This window comes from Bison bison, unplaced genomic scaffold (genome assembly GCF_000754665.1).
Source record: "Bison bison bison isolate TAMUID 2011002044 unplaced genomic scaffold, Bison_UMD1.0 scf7180017864039, whole genome shotgun sequence".
Taxonomy (NCBI): domain Eukaryota; kingdom Metazoa; phylum Chordata; class Mammalia; order Artiodactyla; family Bovidae; genus Bison; species Bison bison.
The window spans coordinates 2,876,547-2,883,878 of NW_011494611.1; positions in this window are offsets into that span (position 1 = coordinate 2,876,547).

The window sequence follows — 7,332 nt, forward strand, 5'->3', positions numbered from 1 at the left end:
CCGGCTGTATTCTCAGCACCCAGGACAAAGCATTTCAGTAAAGTCAACTGAACTTGAACTCCAAGCTGGAGAATGAGGCAGTCTCCAAGAGGGTCCCTTCCCTCTGCCCCCTCCAGACAATGCCAGTCTAGTTCTGCTTCCCAGGGGAGGAGGCTGGAGTTAGCATTGGCTCTCATCACTGCCTGCCTGTCTCTCACGGCTTGGGTTCCGCCCGCCTGGGGGACCACGTCACTCTGGCCCATTGGCTGCCAAGACCCCAGAAACAATCATTCCACCAAGAGGAATGAACTGTGAAGCCAGAGAAGTTCTTGGGCCACTCTCCAGGAGAGAGCATATCCTCTGGGCACGTGATCGCATTGTCTGGGCATCCCAGACCATCTCCCCAGGGCCTTTTCCCCACTCCCCAGTCTGGTTTATTTCCTCAGGGCTGGACCAAGTGGCAGAGAGTTGGGAGACATCCAAAGATGGTTTTGCAGGGGGTTGATATTGATCCAAGCGTGGGGACCTTCCCCAAGAGAAATTCATCCCTGAAAGAGCCTCTAGTGCCTCTGAACCCAATTTCCTCATATTACAGGTCGGGAAACTGAGGCTCAGAGCGTATGATGCTCAAGGTCACACAGAGTCAATGGTGGGGCTGGGGTGAGAAGCCAGGCCTACCATGTTGATGTCTAACAGTCAAACCTGTCTCCTCATCTTTCAATCCCTTCAGCCAGCAGTGGAAGAATTAGACCCATTTGGAAAGATGTGGCAGTTGTGGCAGATTAAGTTCTCCGGACTCTCTCTGGTCACTTGTCTGGAACCACTGGCTGTTCAGCGCAGGGAGTCAGGAGTCCTGGGCCACGCCTGCCACCAAGAGTGAAGACCAAGCAGTGAATGAGCTCCGAGACTTCTCAGGCCTTCACCCCGTCATCACTTCTGCTGGAGTGTCCTTCTTCACTGGATCCACCCTCAGATTCTCCACAGCTGCACTCCACCCTGCCCCCATCCCACTGTTTCGCACCAGGGTGTATACTTATCTCATGCACCTACTCAACTAGACTTCCTGACGACACGGCTGCGCCTTGTCTTCACAGACTCCCCAGGACGCACGCAGCGGTAGTCGTCAGTTGGACCTTGGGTGAACAAGGAAGGAAGGGAGGGAGAGAAAGTTGAGGGAAGGAGGGAGTGAGGGAGAGAGCAAGGCAGAGCTGGGGGCTGGTGGACCATTATCCTAGGCCATTCTCAAGATGGGGCAGACCCTGTTGGTTCATCTCTGCTAACAGAATTCTATCTTTGCCCTGCCCTCTTCTAAGAAGCCTCATTCTTCAGTGGAGACTGTGTCCCTCTCAAGCCATAAGGGTTGACTTCTGCTTAGACTAAGATCACCATGGTGGTCTTCTTCTCTTGGCCAGTGAGTGGCCTGGGTGTAGACATAAGCCACAAACCAGCCACTGAGATGTGAGAGGAGTTCTGAGAAATGTCCCTTACTTTTATAAATAGACAGGGACCAGCGACATATCCCTTTCTTCACTTTGAACATTGTTGAGTGAGGATATGTTACTTGGAGAGGTTGCAGCCATCTTGCCACAATGAGGTGATAAGTCCTAGGTCCATGGCCCACAGACTGAGGATGGCAGAGAGGAAAGGCAGAAAGAAACCGAGTCCTTCAGGACATGACTGAGATGATGAATCAGGCACACACAACTAGACTGCCCTTTCTCAAAACAGTAGCGCCCTCATTTCAAAACCGCTTTAGGTAGGGTTTTCTCTTGCTGCCAGCTGAAAGCGCTCTAACTGATGTAGCAGAGGAATAGGAGCTTTGGTCCATACCACACAGATCAGGGGATTGCAATGATGGCAACGACAATAATAGTCCCTCTCCCAGATAGCCCAGAACAACTTCATTGCCAGTATCTCAAGTTTCCACATAACAACCCCCATAAAACAGCACAGATGGCTGCATTCTGGTTTAGAGATGAAGAACCAAATCCCAAAGGGCAGGGTCTTGCTCAAGTTCACCAGCAGTGAGGTACAGAAATGGGGCTAGAGCTGAGGTCCCAAGGGCTCACTGTAACACCGGCATCTGTGTGTGTGGTGAGGTCTGGGGGCAGTATCTTCCTAGCCCAAGGAGTGATCAGTCAGAGCCTGCTGGGGAGGGGACACTCAGGTGAGTTTCAAAGAGTTGAAAATGCATCCGGTCCACAGTTCCACAACTTCCTTAGCAAACTCCTAAGTGGCAGACCCGCTGTCAAAGACACTGAAGAGACAGCTGTGTTAGGGAATCGTCACCCCTCCTCCATCAGCTGAAATCCGTACTCCAGGATCTTGGCCGCCTCATCACCCCTTGCCCAGACCATGGGATGTGATACATTCCTGCTTGTGGGTAGTTCCAGGAAAAGTTGGCCAGTGCAAGAGCCTTTGGATGCTTCTCCTTGTCATAAAGTCAAGACGGAGGAGGCATGCACACACACACACACACACACACACACACACACACACACCACTCTGCCTTTCCACCCAAGAAACAGCAAAGAGCTCTTCAGATGCATCTCCAAGTATGATCAGGCCAGAGTCCCTTTACAATGACTATTGAGAACAGCAGCTCCAAAATCAGCTAAAGCCTGACTCGACCGCTGAAATCACTCTGAGAGTAACGACCCCCGCCCTCCACCGCCCCGCAACAAGGCATCCTTTTCTCAGGCCCAGCATTCTCATTTCCTGTAACCACTACTTATCTGGCAACCTTGTCCTATCTTCCAACATCATCTCCTCCTACTGTTGCTGAGTGACCACAGCAAAGCTCAAAGGTCCAGGTGGCATCTGCCTAGCACAGGGTTGAGCAGGACTATCACCTCCCCAGATATATATTCTGTGCTTCTGTTAATATGACCCAAATGCTTATTAGCTTTTTTGTAACTATACCACAAAGTTCACACTGATGACTACTGATAACTCCTAGATTTTTCTCATGTGCCTCCTCTGGAGTAGTAAAGTTTTGTTCTCCTGAGTGGAACCCTTTTTAAGCACAGCACATCCTTTCAGCTTATCTGAATGGTTTGTTAAATATGTATCTCTCGTCTTTGCTTAATGACCTGTGATTGTGGGACGCTGACCACTGGTCATACTGTCGACCAGACTTATTAATAGCATTGCTTTTTCCCCACGAGTCAGAGGCATCTCACAGTTCAGTTTGCTGATTGATGATTTGTACCTGGTCTTGGTGAGACCCTCAAAGCCTCTGCCATTGGGGCTGGTTTGTTGGCAAAAACGTGCCTACGTGACAAGCTAGGGATAAGAAGCCCTAATTGAGACTCCATCTTGGGGTCCTCTGATTGGGGGTGTTCCACGCACAAGTTAGTTGTTACTGATCCGAGAGGAGAAGTGCACGCTGGTCTGACCTTCCAGAGGGAGGAGAGCTGGGGGCTCAAGCCTGGCCTCACCAGAGCCCTTGTTGTGAGAGAGTCTTTGGCTGTGAAGAATATTCTCACCTTCGCGTAGTCGCCTGATTGCACTGTTTTCCTGCAAAGAACTATAGGCGTGCAAACAGTGTCACTTTGACCCCTCTGCGCCTTTATCAGCCCTTGAACCCAATCCTTTGGCCACCTGATGCGAAGAGCTGACTCATTGGAAAAGACCCTGATGCTGGGAAAGATTGAAGGCAGGAGGAGAAGGGGATGACAGAGGGTGAGATGGTTGGATGGCATCACCAACTCGATGGACATGAGTTTGAGTAAGCTCCGGGAGTTGGTGGTGGACAGGGAAGCCTGGTGTGCTGCAGTCCATGGGGTCGTGAGGAGTCAGACATGATTGATGGACTGAACTGAACTGAACCTGGTCCAACTGCTGTCATCAGTGCAGGAACCTATACACAAATACCCATGCACAGGTTTTTGAGAGGGTGAGAAAGGACCTGCTGATAATCAGGGATGGGTGATTACCATTCCTCTCCCTTGGGGCTGGGCGATTTATTCCTTGAGGGGTGTTTCCCCCATAGTAACTGCAGATTTCCAACCAGATTCTTCTTTGGAATCTCACCTATCTCGACATCTGGGAATGGCTGAATTGTATATGAACCCCATGCCTGCCCAGAGCCTGAGGCTGGCTGTAGGGTGTGGCCAAGTTGACCCCCTTAAGCTTATGTCACAGCTCCACTCTGTGCCAGCGCTGTGGGACCTCAGAAGCTCTCTTTACCCTTCTGAGCCTGTTTCCTCATCTGTGAACTTGGAGTGATTAACGCGTGTCGCCACAGTGATCCTTCCTTTCTTCCAACTTCATCAGTCACTGTGAGGTGAGCGATCTGGTCATATTCTGTTGGTCTTGGCTGGATGTTGCTCCCAAACTAATCGGGTCTTTGCCAGTTGTGCTGAGTTGCAAAGCATGCTCCTTTTCCCTCACTGCCCTTGATGGACATGTCAGTAATGGTTAATGGCATATCTCAGTTCAAATCCCTGGCAGTGTGGTCTCAGACACGCCATTTAACCTCCTGGTAACCTCTGTTGTACATTTCTCCATCTTTTGAATTGGGATACTAATAACAATATATGCCTCATCTTTTATTGAAGCATAGTGGATTTATAATGTTGTGTTAGTTTCCCGTGTATAGCAAAGTGCTTCAGCCCCAAATAAAGTGTTGGCTTTTTGGCAAAAAAAAAAAAAGAATATATGTATCTCTCTATATATATGTATATACATATTCTTTTTCTCTTTTTCTTTATAGGTTATTAAAAGATACTGAACACATTTCCCTGTGCTATAGAGTATGATCTTGTTGTTTATTTTATATATAGTAGTATGTATCTGTTAATCCCAAACTCCTTATTTATTTACCTATTTATTTATTTTTATTGAACATTCTCATCTTTTAAACTGGTATAATAATATTACCAACCTTGTGCCTATAATGAGGACTCAAGGACTTAATATACACAGAACACTTAGAACAGTGTCTGGCACATGATAAAAAATATAGCAAATATAAGTTTTATTTATTACTATTATTATTTTTGCAATATACTCAGGTCGTTTAGGTGCCAATGCTTCAGAATAAAATAGTAATTCTTGAAGTGATGAAGACGTAAGGCATTGGGGCCCCAGGCTGTTCTTTCTCCTCTCCTTCTAGGAATCTTGATTGCTTTTGACTCTCTGGTGACCCAGGGACTGCTGCTTCATCCCAGGAAACCACCCAGAGGCATGCATCCATGTCCCTGCACACAGAAAGTCAGGGCAAAGACACGTCATGATCAAGCTGATACAGCCTCTCAAGCGGGGAGAATGAAGCCCAGGCAGTCAGGAAGCACTGACTCTCTCCTCCACAAACATGCAGTGAGTAAGGACCAAAATCTCTTCTCCCAGTGGCGTGGTGGAGCTGGCTCATGCCTACTCTTACTGGCTCTGCAGAAGAGATGGTTTAACTTACAGGAAGTTTGTGAGCTGCTGTTATTGTGGGCTCTTATTAAGAACTAAATTCAGTTCACTTCAGTCGCTCAGTCATGTCTGACTCTGCGACCCCATGAACTGCAGCACGCCAGGCCTCCCTGTCCATCACCAACTCCCAGAGTCCAACCAAACCCATGTCCATGGAGTCGGTGATGCCATCCAGCCATCTCATCCTCTGTTGTCCCCTTGTCCTCCTGCACTCAATCTTTCCCAGCATCAGGGTCTTTTCAAATGAGTCAGCTCTTCACATCAGGTGGCCGAAGTATTCGAGTTTCAGCTTCAACATCAGTCCATCCAATGAACACCCAGGACTAATCTCCTTTAGGATGGACTGGTTGGATCTCCTTGCAGTCCAAGGGACTCTCAAGAGTCTTCTCCAACACCACAGTTCAAAAGCATCAATTTTTCAGCACTTAGCTTTCTTTAGAGTCCAACTCTTACATCCATACATGATCTAATTGCATAAACTTAAAATTTTGAAAGCAAATTATATTAAAAACAAAGTAATAAATGCTCAAAACTCATCTCTTTCTAGTTATTTTAGTGCATTTTACTCTTATCTATGTTCTCAGGGTTATTTACATCTGCTGTAACTGGAAAGTGGACATACTCTGTAATGATGAGCATCTCTGCTTCACTCAGCATTCAGTGACATCACAAAGGCAGCTTGAAATGAGCCAGGGTGGGAGTAATTCCACCTCTGAAACTGGTCAGTGCTATATACCAGGGCTTTTCCCTCCAGAGACCCTGTTGTGAGACATTTATTAGCTCAGCATTGAGTTTTGCCAAGAAAATGCACTGGTCATAGCAAACACCCTCTTCCAACAACACAAGAGAAGACTCTACACATGGACATCACCAGATGGTCAACACCGAAATCAGATTGATTATATTCTTTGCAGCCAAAGATGGAGAAGCTCTATACAGTCAACAAAAACAAGACCAGGAGCTGACTGTGGCTCAGATCATGAACTCCTCACTACCAAATTCAGACTTAAATTGAAGAAAGTAGGGAAAACCACTAGACCATTCAGGTATGACCTAAATCAAATCCCTTATGATGATACAGTGGAAGTGAGAAATAGATTTAAGGGCCTAGATCTGATAGATAGAGTGCCTGATGAACTATGGAATGAGGTTCATGACATTGTACAGAAAACAGGGATCAAGACCATCCCCATGGAAAAGAAATGCAAAAAAGCAAAATGGCTGTCTGGGGAGGCCTTTACAAATAGCTATGAAAAGAAGAGAAGTGAAAAGCAAAGGAGAAAAGGAAAGATATAAGCATCTGAATGCAGATTTCCAAAGAATAGCAAGAAGAGATAAGAAAGCCTTCCTCAATGATCAATGCAGAGAAATAGAGGAAAATAATAGAATGGGAAAGACTAGAGATCTCTTCAAGAAAATTAGAGATACCAAGGGAACATTTCATGCAAAGATGGGCTTGATAAAGGACAGAAATGGTATGGACCTAACAGAAGCAGAAGATATCAAGAAGAGGTGGCAAGAATACACAGAAGAACTGTACAAAAAAGATCTTCACGACCCAGATAATCATGATGGTGTGATCACTGACCTAGAGCCATACATCCTGGAATGTGAAGTCAAGTGGGCCTTAGAAAGCATCACTACGAACAAAGCTAGTGGAGGTGATGGAATTCCAGTTGAGCTATTCCAAATCCTGAAAGATGATGCTGTGAAAGTGCTGCACTCAATATGCCAGCAAATTTGGAAAACTCAGCAGTGGCCACAGGACTAGAAAAGGTCAGTTTTCATTCCAATCCCAAAGAAAGGCAACGCCAAAGAAGGCTCAAACTACTGCACAATTGCACTCATCTCACACGCTAGTAAAGTAATGCTCAAAATTCTCCAAGCCAGGCTTCAGCAATATGTGAACCGTGAACTTCCAGATGTTCA